General features: G+C 51.3%; 1 protein-coding gene across 4 annotated transcripts in view; it reads right to left on the bottom strand.

Moving 5' to 3' along the window:
- Nucleotides 1–17,735, bottom strand: part of PRIM2 (DNA primase subunit 2) — a 1,274,342-nt gene that overhangs the window by 446,891 nt on the left and 809,716 nt on the right. The window lies entirely within an intron of this gene.

Here is a 17,735-nt window from a genome sequence, read left to right as displayed (position 1 = left end):
GACCAGATGCGGGGTGGTACGGAGCACCGGGCCGTCAGCACCCACTGGTATGTCAGTCCGTGGCCGTAGAGTGAGCCACGGGGACCCCGGGAAGGCGCGTGCGACCGGCGCACTTGCCACGGGCGAGCAAGGCCAGCTGCTGGACGGGCACACGCTGCGTCCGCCAGATGCGAGAGAAGAAGCAGGGCACCGCCCGATCGTCGGGCCAGGCGGACCGAAGCGCGCTTCACGCACGAGCCCCGGGGCACAGTGCGGCGTTGGGTATAAATCCACCGGGGATAGAGTGCGCCGTCTGGGCAGGCACACCAAAGCACACTGGAGGTGGGCGCTGGGCCGCACGGCTCACCTGCGAGTCTCCAGGGATCGAAGTCGTCCCTCCTGGCGCACTGCGTGGGGGTGGGCGACGCCGCAGGGCACGAGCACCGCGAGCCAAGGGACGGGCTCACAGCCGCCCTACGGGGCAGGAAGCAGGCACACCCACCAGGCGAGGATCCGGCAACCACCCTCGTCGCCAATTGTTGTGTCCTGAAGGTAGGGAAGGATCGCCTTAAGGGTAGTAACTCGGGGCCTACACTTCGGGGCATCTAAGTATAACTAGGCCTGACACGTGGCCCTAGAAATAATTGAGACAGACTCTGGGAATAACTTGGTGGCTCTCCGTGCGCTCGTCTCTGAACTGCGTACGTGCGTGCGGGGCCTCTCTTTATTATCCAAGGTCACATGACTTCAACACTGCACGCCCCTGGCGCCAGGGGCGGACCATACCCCCGGAACATAACAGATACTTCCGAACCGCTGAATACAGGGTTTCCGGTTTCAGTTGACCTTGACCTCTAGTCTCCGTAATTTGTCTAGAAATTCATTCTGCGAGTTGTGGCTTGCATGCGATTGATTTTTAGCCTCATGCACAGTACAGCACGGTCGCTCGAGGCACAGTCTTTTGTGCTTTATTGGAAGTAGGGAACTACGTTATGCCTATTTCAGACATCTCGTTCAGGCGATTCACGATGCTGTCGAATTTGAGTATTAAAAACGCTTCTTTCCTCAGCAATGCGGTCTCAGTGTCTCCTCCTCTTGGATTTGGTTTTAACTCACACACACCATTTAAAATCCTTTTAGCTGGGATTCCTTTCGATGAAATGACTCACTATTGGGGCGGTGGCTACCTTTGTTTTTATCCTTGATCGGTGTTGCACAAGGCGTGGTCTTATTTCTTGGTTTGTCTTCCTGAGGTTTAATTTTTGGCATGGGTATATAACTGCATATATCAAATTTGTTTTGCAGTTCGAAAATTCTTTCTGCATCCACTTGAAGTTGTGGTGTACAAATGATGTGCCCTCTATCGTTGTATTGCATACTGAACAATTCCCACACATATGATGACCTACAATTGGTTTGAGATTCCATTGTGATATGAGGTCTCTTTCTTGTTGCCGGGGCGATCTCTGCCGCACTATTTGTTGGCCTATACTGGTATTCTTTTTCATGGCAAACAGTGGTGATTGTAGTGGGTGTTCCAAATTCCATAACAGATGCCAGTTCTTGATTATGATTTGGCAAAAATTTACTTGTGTGGGGTCCAAATGTGGAGACGCACACCAATTTGTCTTCCTGTTTGACTTTTTTCGTTAGTTGGCATTCTCTGGGTGTGTAACACCCTCTTTTCATTGCGTGTTTCAGCAACTTCCTCGGGTGTCCTAAATCTTTCAATTGGTCATGGAAGGCACCTGCATGTATTGCGTAGTCTTTCTTGCAGGTACAGTTCCGTCGGATCCTAAGTAGTTATAAATAATGTAGATTATCTTTGAGACTTCTAGGGTGAAAACTCCTATAGTTTAGTAAAGTGTTCTTGTCCGTGGGTTTCTTGTGCAAGGTAGTTATCAATTCATTTTGGATCGGTTTTTGCTTCAACGTCAAAGAATGCTAAGCTGTTTTTGCTTTTAGTGAGAGTGAATTGAATGTCAGGATGTCTGCAATTCATCCATTCGTAGAAGCTGTCCATAATTTTCCGTGCCGTTCCAAATGCACCAGATGTCATCTATGTAACGGTACCACTGTTTCAAATGTTCTGAGTGGGGGTTGGTATTGAAAATGTATTTGTCCTCTAATCGTGCCATGTACAGTATGGCCATCTCTGGTGCGAAGGCACAACCAATCGCAGTTCCCTTTGTTTTTACATAAAAGGTTTATTCAAATTTAAAATAATTCTTCTGGAGTGCCACTGCTGCCAGTTTTAAAATGAACTCGGTAGGTACACGTTCGGGGCGAATTTTGGAATCCAAATAGTATTCCATTGCCTCTAGTGCTTCATCCTGTGGAAGTTTGTGTACAGAGAAATCACATCCAGGGATACCAGCCATTGCTGCGGGTGATCAAAATGTGTTCTTTCTGTTTTGTTTATGAAGTCCATAGTGTCTCTCAAGTAAGATGGTACTTCCCGGAGGAATGGTTTTAGGAAAGTATAAACATATTTCGAATTTGGCTCCATTAGTGAATCGCATCCAGATACAATTGGTCTCCCCGGCAGCTCCCTAAGTTGTTTATGAATTTTAGGCAGGAAGTAGATGACTGGAATTCAGTTGTTTTTTCTGGTTAAATATTCAAATTCCTTCTTACCAAGGATTCCTGATGCAAAACCGTCCTTCATGATTCCATTTAGTAGTCCTTGAAATTCTCGTGTGGGATCTTCTTTGGTTTGTCTATACCAAATGGGGTTGAGAGCCTGCTTTCTGCCTTCTTTCAAACACATTTCTTAAAGCTAAATTACGACTGCTTCACCTTTATCGGCCGCCTTGATGACTATAGAATCATCTTTTCTAAGTTCTTGAACGGCATTTTGTTGTCCCAATGTGAGATTGGTTTTAATGTAGGGCTTTTCCTTCTCCAGTTATTAAAGAATGATAGTACCACTCAGTGCTTAATTGGTAAAATATGAAGTATTTTGAGGAGGCCATGCCCTCTACCCTAGGCTCCATCCACTTCCACCAGTGGCTCCACCCACTTACTCTAGTTGTGCCACCCACCTCCTCAACTGGCACTGCTGCCTACTTGGGAGGTAATTTTCTTCTACGGATTATGGCATAGGAGGCCCAGGCTACACTCTTCATCTCCTCTTCACCCTTTTTTTGCATATTATTAGAACAGTTTACATGAGCACCAGTTACATTACACTAAGACACATTCAATTGCTTGATAGGCCTGGGCGGATGACGCGATTTGCCCAGAATCACAAGAGGTTGAGTGGACCCAGAGCCTCGAAGCTGTACCTGGTAGCCAAATTCCCAAGTGGGCAGATGTGACCATTATGCCCCGTCCTCTTCCCTTGACATGGAATCAGCAATGCTCCTTTCTGTCCCCCAGCACTACCAGCTCTACTGAGACTCCTTCTGCATTCTCAGTTTTGATTTCACGCTCTTTCCAGCTTCTGACTGGACGCCCCAGAGCCCATCTCAGTTGCACTCGTCTCTCTCCATAATATAAGAAGCAACTGAAATCCCCGGGCAGGACTATTCTGAAAATACCACACTGTGCAGTGTTGTTAGGCCATAACAACGGCGCACACCCTAAACAAATACCCAGTCCTGTCAAGTATCACGCATCAAGTGTGACACTAACGCATTTCAGTGTGGTGCTCCGCATCACCGCACTGAAATGCATTGTCACGCATTTGATGCCACTCTCTCTGCTGTCACACATAGCGCTAAAACTACACTACTGGCCACTAGACGCTGCTAGCTTGCGAATGCGTGCGCGCCTGCTCCCGCAGACGTCACTTACAGGCCAGGCGCGCATTTCCAGTAGCACCGTCACAGCAGTGAGGCTGCTACAATGCATCTAAAAACCCTAGTGCATTCCCGCCCAGCGCGGCGCCAGTCACAGCCTGACGTCCGTGGCCGGGCAGTACGTATGCTACGTTCTGCTGCCACCTTTTGGCGCAAGCGGGGGTCGTGGCTGCGTAGGCAGACGAGTGGTAAATAAAATGGCAGGTCTGCTTGCACCGCAGCGCTGAAATTTTAAAACAGACATAATTGCCTCGCGCAAATGGGAGTCAAAACACATGAACTACAACGGATGCTGGAGCCCGGATAAGCAGTCACAGAACGGACCGTGTGCAGCTGCTGAAAGAGTATCCAACCGGAAAAGAGTGAAATGGGTCTGCGACTGATTATACCAGGCAGAAAGTTTTAATTTTGCTAAATATCAAATGTGTGGCGGGTTCCTAACTATCAGAACTGCTGCCAACAAGAGCGGGACACTCCTTAGGAAAGGAGACTGACCTGCCTGTGACCCTCCATCTCAAAGGCTCAAGAAACGTGGCAGCTCAAGATGTGTTAAAGCTGCTGGCCGAAGCGCTCAGCTTTGAGCCCCCCAGGCACCTGTGGAATGGCAGCAGGAAGTTTAGTCACCCGCTGTGCCGTGTGTTAATTTGACATTTTTATTATTCCTAAACATTGATGCAAACAAGAAATTTAGGAGCCAGTGCTTTTAATCCCATTTTGTAAAGTGACATGGATGAATAGCATTGACAACATGTTGGCTCTCTTAGAATAAGTGATTTACCCTTGTAACACTACGTCATGAAACAACTCATTTGTGTGAGACTCAGAGTTACTAGACTTGATAAAATGACTTAGGTAGCTCAACTGTGCAGCTGGCTGAAAGGCTGGCACGTAGTTGTGCGCCAACCAGGGCAGACGGGACTGATTTGGGGTATTAATGAATTGTGAGAGTATAATACACTACATCAGCGCACCCTCGCTGCCCGCTGTGAGTTATATGACTGTGTGTGCCTCAGCTGAGGCTTGCCCATTGAATGCCCAGTGCCTGTCAGTGTTCGCGAGTCAGCTGACTTTATTGATTTAGTATTACCTTTTGTATTTAACTGCGCATGTCTGCAAATGTGCACAGGACTTTAATGAAATACTTCCTCGAAAAGACTTGTTAATATCATGATTGCACATTTGAATAACAGTACGATCTGGTTACAAGAGCATTAGTTTAGTGCACCTCCATTTCTGGTTCTTTGGAGCAGTTTAAAGATCATCTTGTAGTTTCTGGTTGCTCAGACGGCTGTAATTTCTGATATTTATATGTTTGCCTAGTTTTCTTCATTGCTTGATTTTGATTGCGAGAAAGTGTCACTCATAGTCGTTCAAATGTCACTCATAATTTCAATGAAATCATGAAAATGTCACACAACAATCTGAAACCTTGGCAGCTATGAATACCATAAAATCTATCAGAACTGCACAACAAAAACAGAAGTGGATGAAAAATGCCTCTCAGACACTATTAGACATAGATGCGACACTGGCCCTTTCTAGCGTCCAGTTAATTAGAGATGCCCTTGTGCAAATACCATGTCACAAACATAACGTTCCTTACAGCTTGCCAGGTTTCATTTTTGTACGTTTTTCGTGTATTTCCTATCATAACATGAATTGCTGTTTTTGAATGCAAATTTTAGGCCAGTCACACATTGCAAGCCTAAGGCCAATTGATGCGAAAATGCAGAGCTAACCTTTTATGGTCATTAAAGATATTTTTCCTGCATGAGCTTCTGCAGATGTTAAGCTTTTAAAAATTTCTGCTGACAGGTTTAACCTCGAGATAGATTCTGTACCGCTTGACCTTGTCTCAAAAGCTGAAGTGGTTTCTCAAGGGCTCCGTTACCTGTTCAGGCCTAATGTTTAAACTGTTTTAAACAATTAAGTTAATAAAACATGTACACAAACAGCCTTGTAGGGTGGTGAGGACACAAAGAGGAAAATTCAACTAGGAAGCCAGACATGCTCTGCAATAAGTATCGCCCAGGAGTTACCAGCCCATTCTAACACCACACAGATCTTATACATTGGGGGGCGTGGCTTAGCACGCAATGGCGGAGGTCGCAACCGGGTAGAGCTCCGAGCCGAGCTCCCCTTTCCCGGGCCGATTCACCGCCAATTATCTTCGGAACCGCCGGAAACTGCAGGCGGACCACCATGTAGTCATACTCGACACACTGGCCAATTTTCGAACCGGAGACCCGACGCTGCAGCACCGACCTATCCTGAGAGCTACTGGCGGGACTCGCCGCCACCCGGACGGCGGAGGATACTACGGGAGACCGCGGCTTGGGCCTACCACTTGGGCCCTGCCGCGCGGCCTGCGGCCGGATCTCCGCGACCTCCCCACACATCGGGGCCGCGCCCTGGGGACCGTCTAGACACTACGACCCCTACTCCCCTCCACTCCTGGGAGGCTACAGAGGGCCCACGCTGTGGGAGCGAGGAAACCTGCCCGGCGCGACGCGGCCACTGCGCTGGCGGCGGCCCGTACCAGGGGCGCGGCTGCCTGACCGCCCACTCGTGCGCCCGAGGGTGGCGTGTCTCCGGAGGCGCGGAACGCACCGGACAGCGCTCTGGACGTCGCTGGAAGGCCGCGGCCGTCTGAAGAGGCCCTCTCCCTACACAGGTACGGCGATGCAGTGAGGGGCGGGCACGACCAAGGGCCTGAACTCAATACCATAACCCACGTGTAGTGGCGCTGCGGCCCTAACGACGTCCCTCGCCCATTGAGAGACGCACTCTGCTGGAAGAGACAATACCCGGCACTGAGCACTGCGGACTCCCCTTCTCTGGACTCCCTGAGCGCTGGCGGACCGGCGGGGCCCTGGTGGCGGCTTACTGTCGGCGCCCCCACCGAACATCCAACCACATCGGGGACATGGGAGGCATAGGGCGGAGGCTCTTGGCCCAGTGTGGAGGAGAGGGCCACGCACTCATTGAGAGCCCCTGCGACACAGACGCCCACCGCCGCATGGCCCTGACCCCACAACAACACATGGAAATGCATTGAGACTGCGATTCAACGCTTCCAGACTCACCGGCAAGTGCACGGCGACTTTCGGCCCACCCCGCCTGCCCAGGGGAGGCATAAGGCTCTCACGACCGCAAGACGTTCTGCTGCCGCGCGTTCGACTGTCAGCGGTAAGCACGACCCCCTCGGCACTGTAGTCGGACACCTGCTCCGAAATACCACCACGCAAGCCTACCTCCAGAACGGACACGAAAAGCACATGAGGGACCGGCTAACCACATCCACGACAACTGTCGCAGGCAACAACACGCCGAGGGCCGCAGGCGCTGCCGAGGCCGAGCGCCAGTACCCGCCCCATCCCCCAGCTAATTTGGGCTACACTGCTGGTCGGGTCGCCTTACACATGTCCGGGGGGGGTGAGAACTCGCACTGGAACCGGAGGAGCCCCACCGAAGGGAAAAACCGACAAGTCGCTACACAAGATGGCTGCTGATCAAGTAACCGCGAGGTTGGACAGCGTGCTCGCCGCCATGGAGCGAATGGAACAATCGCTCCAACTGACCAAGACATCCTTAGAATCCAAAATAGACAGTGTGGCCATAGATCTCACCCACCTGCGAGACGAACACAGGAAACTGGCCGACCGGACCAAGACGCTGCAGGGCACGGTAGCGGAGCTTAGCCCCAAAGTCTCACGAACTGATACACAAGTTCGGGACTTCCTGAATAGAGTGGAGTTCCTGGAGGACCGCACTGAGGATGCAGAAGGGAGGGCGAGACGCAACAACATCAGGCTCGTGGGGGTCCCGGAAAAATGGGAGGGCAACCGTCCTGCTCAACGAGTGGAAGACTGGCTGAGAGATATGCTGCCTGAAGACATACTATCGCCCCATTTTGTGGTGGAGCGGGCGCATCGCGTACCCACGAAACCTCGCGCCACCGGCTCTAACCAGAGACCGCTACTGTTCAAGGTACTGAACTACCGGGACAGGGACTCTATACTGCGAGAAACTAGACGGCTAGGGGAAGTTCGCATTGACAATACTACCGTGATGTTCTTCCCGGACTACACCATTCAAGTGCAACGTCAGAGACCCGACTTCTTGGATGTAAAGCGGCGTCTCCGCTCGGCAGGCCTTAAATATTCCCTACTTTTTCCTGCAAAACAGAGTAGTAGCACGCGACAAGACCTACTCCTTTAACACTCCTGAAGAAGTAAGCGAATGGCTTGACAGCGGCACGGACACGGCTCCCAGACAACCACAGAGCTCTGAGATGAGACCTCGGGCCCGTGGGCCACGACGCCGCGGCAGGAACAGGGACTGACAGCCCGGCCGACCGGAGGAATCGACGCGTCACTCCCGCCGCCGGACCAAATGATCCAGGAGCAACGGGATGCACTCCGAAGAGTCTCCCAACTGAGCGCCTCACCTACTTCAGACGTCGTCCATGTCACTAGCCCGCGGATGGTCCCAAGCGATGATGAAGCTATCTACGGGATACCGGACTCTCAACTGTCCGTAGATCTACCGGATGTTACGCCGCAAACTGCTGACATGCTTCATTGACACCACGCATGCAAACTACATAGACTCTGCCGGGGCGGCAGGGCTGGCACCGGAGACCAGACAGCCACTGAGATGCTGGGCCTATGGCCATTGCCTGAGACACTCCCTGCTGCCCTGGAGACTGAGAGAGGGACCTTGGCGCAGTGAGTACCCACACAGACATATGGACACTGAGAGGGTGATGAGGTGGCGGGGCCATACTGCAATGCTTCTTTCTCCCCTCCCCTATCCCAGCCGCCCACATCGCCTGGGGACCTTTCTAACACGGGCCCTGGGAAATGGAACCTACTCATCTCCCCGGTGCGTGGTTGGTCAAACAAGCGGCCCAAGGTTGAAGGCCCTGCTTTCCTGACCACTGACTTTGGCTGCATGGCGTAAATGACGTATGGCCCGGGGAAGGGCCAACGACCCCCTTTCTTGATCTGAACTTGTAACCTGCCAGAACTGTAACTAGCACACGTTACCCCATAGACTTGAATATTGTTCTATTGCCTCTTTGGTGTGTTTGGACAGCGACATGTTGCGTAGCCGACCTTTTGGTATCTATTACTGTTTAGCACTGTTTGCACACCCTGTTCTTTTTCCCACCCCCAACCTCGGAGAATTGCTCGTACTCTTAATTTCTGTGCTGATATTGGTGTCTGATATGGGTGGGAGGAGAGGACCGGGAGTCTCGTGGAGGCACCCGCCTGAGAGATGGGCGGCGGGTGCAGCGGGCATTGCTTGCCATGATAGTGAGTATGGCTGAGTTCAGGATATGCACGTGGAATGTGAGAGGCATGCACACACCGTCGAGACGTTACCAAATCTATTCTTATTTACGGCGCCACAAATTTCATGTAGCGTTGCTACAGGAAACACACTTAAACAAACCTGAGATACACGCGCTGCGCCGCAGATGGCGCGGGCAAATATACGCCACGGAGTACTCCTCCTATGCTCGTGGGACACTTATATGGATACGGCCGGGCACCCCATGGGCAGTCATGGACACACAGATAGACTCGGAGGGTAGATATGCGATGGCCCGAGGCAGGCTCGACTGGCACCCTGTGGTGCTTGCCTCCTTATATTCCCCAAACACTGACCAGGGCAGCTTCTTTGAGAGCCTCTCCACGACGTTGGCGTCCTGGCATGGGCTCCCATGGATCCTTGGAGGCGACTACAATTGCGTCCTAGATGTGCACCTAGACAGATCTACTGCACCCCCGGCCAATGCACAAACACACGTCACCACGAAAGCTCTCCTCAACTGGGCCCAGCACTGGGACCTCCACGACGCATGGAGGGCACGCAACCCCACAACACGAACATATTCTTACTGGTCAGGTGCGCACGCGTTACATGTGCGCTTAGACAGATATATGGTTTCCACCGATCTTCCATTGATTCGTGACTCACAATATATGGGCCGCACACACTCTGATCATAACCCACACACGCTGGTCATCGCCTGGGACGACCCACACCCTCCTGTCCCCACCTGGCGTCTCCAACCGGACCTCTTACTAGAAGCAACCTTCCGAGATTCCATACTCACACAGACGGCTCAATACTTTGACCTCAACACTGGTACGGCGTCCTCTCCCCAAACTGAATGGGATGCTTTTAAGGTGGTGACCCGGGGACTCTGCTTGGGAACACAGGGGCACATACGACGACAGCTAGAGCAGGACCTGACGCGACTAGAGACCGAACTACTGGACCTTGAGCGTGCTGAGGGGAGGGATGCGGTCGCTCGGCTGACGGAGGCCAAGGCGGAACATGACCGCCTGCTAGACCGCTTGCGTAATGTCAACTTTGCAGCACACTCCGCCCGGGTCCACAGACAGGGTGATAGACCTGGTAAACTATTAAACTGGCTGATCGCGCGGGAGGATCGCTCGACCACTGTAACGGCAATACAGGCGAAGGACGGCAGATTACTTTATTCCCAACGCCAAATACACGAGGCGTTCACGGGTCATTATTCGGAACTGTACTGTTCCCGACTGCGTGTCCCACTGAATACCATCACCGACTATCTCTCTACCATACAATTACCCGCCCTAACGGCGGCACAGCAGGCTGACCTCGGAGCACCACTGGATTCTGAGGAGCTTCGAGATGCCATATTTAACCTCTCGAATGGCAAGGCTCCGGGACCGGATGGCTTGCCAGCTGAATTCTATAAGGCCACCTCGGACATCCTACTCCCCCACCTGGTAAGGATGTACTCTGCGGCTACAGATGACTTCTCCTTGCCCCCGACACTTAATGAGGCCACGCTCGTATCTCTGATCAAACCTGGCAGGCACAGCGAACAGATGGGATCCTACCGCCCTTTAGCACTCCTCAACACAGATTACAAAATCCTCGCCTCCGCCCTTGCTCGCAGGCTAGCCCCTATGGTTCCCGCGCTGGTGCATCACGACCAAAACGGGTTTGTACCGACGCGACACACGTCGCACAACATTCGCCACCTATTCCGCTTACAAGAATACGCCACACGACAGTGGCCACGAGCCGGGTGCCTGGTACTAGACCTAGAGAAGGCGTTTGACTCGGTAGAATGGCCTTACCTGCGAGCGGTCATGGACAAATTCGAACTGGGGGACGACTACCAAACTATGATTGGGCTCTTGTACCGCACACCCACAGTTATGTTATGTTATGTTATTTTGTTTTATATAGCGCACAGCTGCCACAGCCAAGTGGCGTCCCGGCGCTTTGGAGATGGTGTAACACAACATAGTAGAGATGACCCGGCAAGTAGGACCAACAAATAGGACTAAACTGTAGAAAATAGGAAGGTTTTTAGTGCCTTTCTAAACGGGACTAGGTCGGGAATGGAACGGAGAGGGGCAGGCAGAGAGTTCCAGAGAGCTGCCGCCAGCACTGAAAAGGACCGTCCACCCATTCTGGCTTTTTTGAAGCGTGGCACAATGGCAAGATTTAATCCAGCGGATCGAAGGGCTCTAGAGGGGACATAATGAAGGATAGTCTGCGACAGAATGGGAGGGGAAGCTAATTTAAGAATTTTAAAAGTTAAGCAGAGAGCTTTAAACTTAATTCTTTGCCCCACTGGTAGCCAATGGAGATCTTGGATAGTTCGACGAGCAGAGACGAACTTCGGAAGGCCAACCAGCATCCTGGCCGCCACATTTTGGACCCTCTGGAGGCGAGTTAACTCTGCCTGATTCAGGCCCAAAAATAGAGAGCTGGCATAGTCCAGTCTGGTAAGAACCAGAGCTTGGACTATGATCGGTCTAGTGTCCGCATCAAAAAACTTGAAGATGGGTCGAAGACACTGCATAGTACCAAAACATGTGCCTGCCACACGTTGTGTGGGAGGTGGAAGAGAGTTTGTCATCAAACCACACCCCGAGGTTTCTGACTTCATCCACGGGAGTAGGAACAGGACCCAGTTCAGAAGGCCACCATTGATCTCCCCATAGCCCTCTATCCTTACCAAAGATGATAACCTCGGTCTTAGAGGCATTAAGTTGAAGTCGGTTGTTCGCCATCCAGCCTGCCACGGCTTTTAGCGCTGACTGAAAGGCGGGGGCGTCCATGTTGGAATCACCATTGAGTGCCACCGCCAGCTGTGTGTCATCGGCGTATGACACCAAGGAGAGACCAAACCTATGGGCTACCTCCGCCAGCGGCTGAACATATAAATTAAATAAGGTAGGGCTAAGGGCCGATCCTTGGGGGACACCTTGAAGAATAGATCGAGGAGCAGAGACAAAAGGAGGGGTAGAAACTTTGAAGGTGCGATCCTTAAGAAATGAGCGAAACCGCTCAAGCGCTACCTCTCCAACTCCTGCCTCCACCAGACGATGTAAAAGAATCTGGTGGGAAACCGTGTCGAAGGCGGCACTGAGATCCAGTAGGATCAGTGCCGCCGTCTGACCTAGATCCAACAACTTCCTAATATGCTCCACCACGGCCAAGAGAGCAGTTTCCGTGCTGTGTCCCGCACGGAACCCATTCTGGGAATAATCCAATATCTTAGCTTCCTGCAGATGGGATGCTAAAATAGAATTTGCATGAGCTTCTGCTAGTTTGGCTAGCCAGGGGAGAAGGGAAATAGGTCGATAATGTTTTGGTTTAGTAGGGTCAAGGGCAGGTTTTTTAAGAATGGGAATGATAGTCGCCTGCTTCCAAGCAGTGGGAACACTGCCCGTGTTAAAGGACAGATCAATAAGACTGTGCATGGCCGGATAGCAGCACTCGGCCAATTCCCGGAATTGAGTGGGTCTCATTGGATCATCCGGCGAACCGGATTTGACTTTTGTCGTCAAGGCTTTAAACTCCTCCAGAGTAGGACTGGGAATGATCAGCAATGGTTTAGAGATCACTGATACAGGTGTCTTATCCCTACTAGGAAATTGGGAGAATGACCTATAAATGGCTTCCACCTTTTCGACAAAAAACGAGGCCAAATCCTCGCAGTGTGTCATGGAGGCTTCAAGAGTAGTAGTATCAGTCCTCTTGCTTGTAAGGTCCTTGCAAACCCTAAAGATAACCTTGGTGGGATTCGTGCTGTTCTTTATCTCCTGGGAGTAGAAGGCAGCCCTAGCTGAGCAAATGGCCCGATGATACACTCTGATGCAGACCCTGTAGGCTGATTTAAGGTCAGCATCATAGGTTTTGCGCCATGCACGTTCCGCTTTTTAACAGGCGGCTTTAAGTTTTTTAAGAGATTCATCATACCAAGGGCTAGAAGGACTAGATCTGGTCTTACTCCACCTGGCCGGTATAAGCATATCTAGTGAGTGATTTAGCCACTCACAGAAGCTGTCATAGCCACGGGAGACTTCGACAGGAGGTAGAGGATGATGTTTCATCAGAAGCTGATGAAAATGCTCTAAATTCAGATTTCTCCAGGGGCGTCTAAAACTGGCAGGGGAGTTGCTTTTAGGAGAGGGGGTAGTAGTAGTAATGATAATTTCTATCAAATAATGATCCGTCCAGGCCATAGGTCTGGGATGGAGCACTGTGATATTAGTGGCAAGATTCGTCACAAAAGGATCCAGTAAATGACCGCCTATGTGGGTCGGTAGTTTTATCCTTTGAGTTAATTGAAAAGCTTCGAGATCAGCTAACAGGCTATACACCGGATTAGAAAGTGGGGCATCCATGTGCAGGTTGAGGTCACCAATGATCGTGAAATTAGCGGTTTTCAAGACTAGAGAAGAAACCACCTCCGGGAGGCTTTGACGAAAAGCGCCGTCCGGACCGGGGGGCCTGTAGATTAATAGTCCCGAAAGAGTAAAATGGGGATTCACTGAGATGTTAAAATACGCACTCTCACATCCTGCTATGGTGATAGGTTTCCAGGAGCAGGGGTAGCAGGTTTTTACCGCCACTGCTATACCTCCGCCTCTAGCATTACGTGGGAGGGAGTGCATAGTGTATCCCACAGGAAGGGCTAAATTTATGACAGCCGTGGATTGATCGTGCAGCCAGGTTTCGGTGAAAAAAAATATGTCCGGATTGTCATCAGTAATCAAGGAGAGTACTTCTTGATAGTGACATGCCAGAGATCTGACATTCAAGTGACAAACTTTGAGGGCAGATTGAATAGCTGTGCCTGCAATAACGTTTGGTTTGTAGGCAGCTGTAGGCCTAGATTGGAGACCCATAATAGGCAGAGGCGTCGGGAGTGTAAAAGAACACGTGGGACACTGAAAAGGCCCACTAAGAGGATCCAAGGTGCCATAGTGGCAGTCTCTTACCTCGTGTCGCAATTTACGTACACTCTCAGGAGAAATCATCCTCTGGGAGCCAGAGTCCCCTGCCCTAGCCCTGCCTTGGCGCTGAAGGGCGCAGACGGGCAGGACTCTGGCGAGACTCAGGCGTAGCGAAGGCGCGACCGCTGCGCTAGACCGCTTCGTCCCAGGCAAGCATTAAATAGGCGCTTGGCGGTAAAAAGTCCGGGTCCATACTGGAGCGCTGCTCTCTGACCCTGTTTATGTGAGGAGAGGCACCAGACAAGGCTGCCCCGTGTCGCCCTTGTTGTTCTCCTTAGCTGCGGAACCCCTGGCTGCGAAACTCCGATCCCAAGGGGCGGGTTGGGGTATACCGATGGCGGATGGCCTGCATGTGGTGTCACTGTACGCTGACGACCTCCTGTTGTATGTCAACGACCTGAGTAATGTTCCGGCGTCCCTGTCTAACATCTTCAGCACTTTCGAGGAGGTGTCGGGTTTGAAGGTGAACTGGGCCAAATCAGGGGCCTACTCCTTTAACCCAAACGTTCCCGAGAGCGAGATACGCATCGGGGGCGAGCGATTACGGTGGTACCCAGTGACGTTCAGGTACCTTGGGATACACATCTACCGAGACCCTACGGATATCTTGGAGGGGAACCTGATGAGGGCGATCGCGTCCACCCGAGCACAGACTGTGTTCTGGAAGACACTTCCGCTGAACGTTCCTAGCCGCATAGCCCTAACAAAGATGATAGTCCTGCCGAGGCTGCTGTACTACTTTGCAAATATCCCATCCTATGTCCCTACTCGGGTGTTTCGGGACCTCGAGGTCCTGATACGTGACCTGATTTGGAATAAAGGCCGGCCACGAGTTGCGTTGACAAAACTTTTTATGCCTACTGAAACGGGCGGACTAGCTGTTCCCAACATGGAGCTATATTATCTAGCGGCGCAAATGCAGTGGGTGTCAGGTTGGCTAGGTGGCAAGAACCTGGGAGACATAGCCACAGACACCGCTGTCTGGCCCTTGTTGCAGATTCACGTGTTGTTCCATCCATTGACCCGGACCCCCCGACCACAGCAACTACTGCTCGCGGTGGCGCGCAGATGCTTCCTCCGTTGCTTGCGTCTGACCCGGGCGACAGTACCATATGCCCCGATACTACCACTACTGGGCACCCCAACCACGGCGGGGACCCTGACGGCTGTAAAGCTGGACCACCGCGGGGGTGGAAACACTGGGAGATTTATACTCTGACGGCGCCCTCCTACCCTTCGCGGATCTCGTGAGAGACACATCCCTTCCGGCTGGACAGTTCCTATTACATGCATCCCTCATCCATACACTGACTGCCGCTTGGGGAGACATGGCTGGTGAACTACCCACACATCACTTTATGCAATACCTTCATATCATGAGCGATGGCACACACATAATCCATTGGCTAGCACAGGCACTCCTTCTCCATACTCATCCCACAACAGTGCAATTACGGGAGAAGTGGGCGACAGACAGGGAGAGGGACTGGACGGACAAAGAGTGGGCTATGATGCTGGCTGGTCCAGTGAACATCCCCCGCAACCCTCGCTTCAAAATCATACAACTTTACATACTGCATCGCGCAAATCTCACCCCGGACAAGATAAACAGATATTTTTCAGTCACAGACACTGCCTGCGGTCGCTGTTCACTATTGGGAGCAGATCTCCTCCACATGCTCTGGCTGTGTCCTGCCCTCCAGCAGTATTGGGATGGGGTGACTATGTTACTTCGACATTGCACTAAGGAACACGTGCCACAAACATGGGAGGCCAGCATACTGGGACTGTATAAACGTACACGACTAAACAAAGTCCAGGCCCGTTACTGGGATGTCGGACTAATCACAGCCAAGAGACTGCTCACTAAGCGGTGGAAGGCTGCAACACCCCCCCACATCCGGCACTGGAGCCTGTCACTGGTGAATTGGGCGCGGGCGGAGAGCACTGTCCTATGGCGGGACGGGGCTCAGGAAATTTCCCATCGCACAACACTGGGATGGCATCTTACACTCCTTCCAGCAGAAATGTGTGGAACAGGGGATCACATGAAGAACTGCATGCTGCCCCCCCCTTCCCCAACCTGTCATGGTTAATTTGAGTCACACACAATGCACCGATTACTACATACCCAGCCGCTATGCCTTGCCCACCGTGTCTCACCTGCTTGAACGTCTAACAATAGCGGGTGTCTTGCCCCTCCCGCACACACCGCTGTAACAATAGATCAGACTACTGAACGCTTCCCACATAGCGTTGAAACGCCACGCCCGACGAACCCTTATGGTGAAGCTCCCCCCCCCCTCTATTTTTGCACACTTGCCAAACGAGATAACTGCCCTCCCTAGGTCTCCTACCTCCCCACTCACTAGACCACGACTGACACGCTAACACCACATTTCCCTATCCGAGCACATGGCTATCTCTACCCCCATCCACCCCTACCTATCCCATGTATTACCTGTGTTACGGTTTTATGGTTTGTTGATACTTTGGTCTTATTTCCTTTTAGACCAAGCCTTTGCAAATAGAGTATTGCATTTCATGAACTATGGTGTCTTTGGGAATGGCAGTTATGACCCAGTCGTTACGCTTGAGTAACAACACATACATCAGTCACTCTCGTCAAGGTGGGCGAACTAAGTAGATACACGCTCGCAAACACACTTGGACGCTGAGCGGCCTCATCCCACATTTCTGGAACACAGTACCCGGCGAAGGTCGAACTCATTTGATACCCTTCCTAACGATACATGAGTCATCATCGACTTTGCCTCAACTGCAGACGCTGATGAGTGCCAACCTAACGCTGTAATTCTGAGTTCGCAGATAAAATGAGAAAAACCCCATAGACCTTCAATTTCATCACACTGCATGCTTCTATGATTGAACGCTGTAATGACACGTTGATATACGCTGCCGAACCCCAGGGTTGTCGGCCTCGAAGCTGTGTTCCTTTTTCACACTTGTTGCAATCTTCATTACTTGCAGCTGGCCCGGCTGGGTTGTAAGCTAAATGCTGTGTACTGGACATGCTGGACAATAAAGGTCTTTAAAACATTAAAAAAAAAAAAACACAGATCTTATACATTACGACATTTTCCTAAGCTACCCAACATGTTCTGTGTTTGTCTCATACCAAACCGATCTGTTGTTTTTAATCCTTGCTACTACCTGCCCATCTACCCAATGAACTTGTTCAGCATCTGAGCAGCATGTCTGGCTGGCGCCATAGTTTAAACACGTAAAGATGAAAAACGCGGTGCTATTGTCCAGTGCCCACTGGACACAGTAATTTCACCTCAAACAACAAGAGACGTGGCGCGAGAAAGTATCAAGCACGCTGCCATGGTAAGGGACAAACCAAATATAAACTCAGAGACTCGGATTACTGTGATAGATGCAGATGTCCAGATGCTGATTTCCTTCATTTAGCCTGGGACTGTCCCGGGGTACACGACTACTGGAGTCAAGTTCTAGACGCCCTGGAACAGATGACTTCCGTCACTATACCGAAAACTCTTCTACTTATTGGGATACACTAAGCACGTTCCAAAACTACACCGGAAATATGTTTCGCTGGGTCTTTTGTTGGCAGGGTGGCTTGTCGATGGGGTAGGGGATGAGA

This window comes from Lissotriton helveticus, chromosome 6, assembly GCF_964261635.1.
Source record: "Lissotriton helveticus chromosome 6, aLisHel1.1, whole genome shotgun sequence".
Classification (NCBI taxonomy): domain Eukaryota; kingdom Metazoa; phylum Chordata; class Amphibia; order Caudata; family Salamandridae; genus Lissotriton; species Lissotriton helveticus.
This window is presented reverse-complemented; position numbering and strand designations above follow the sequence as displayed.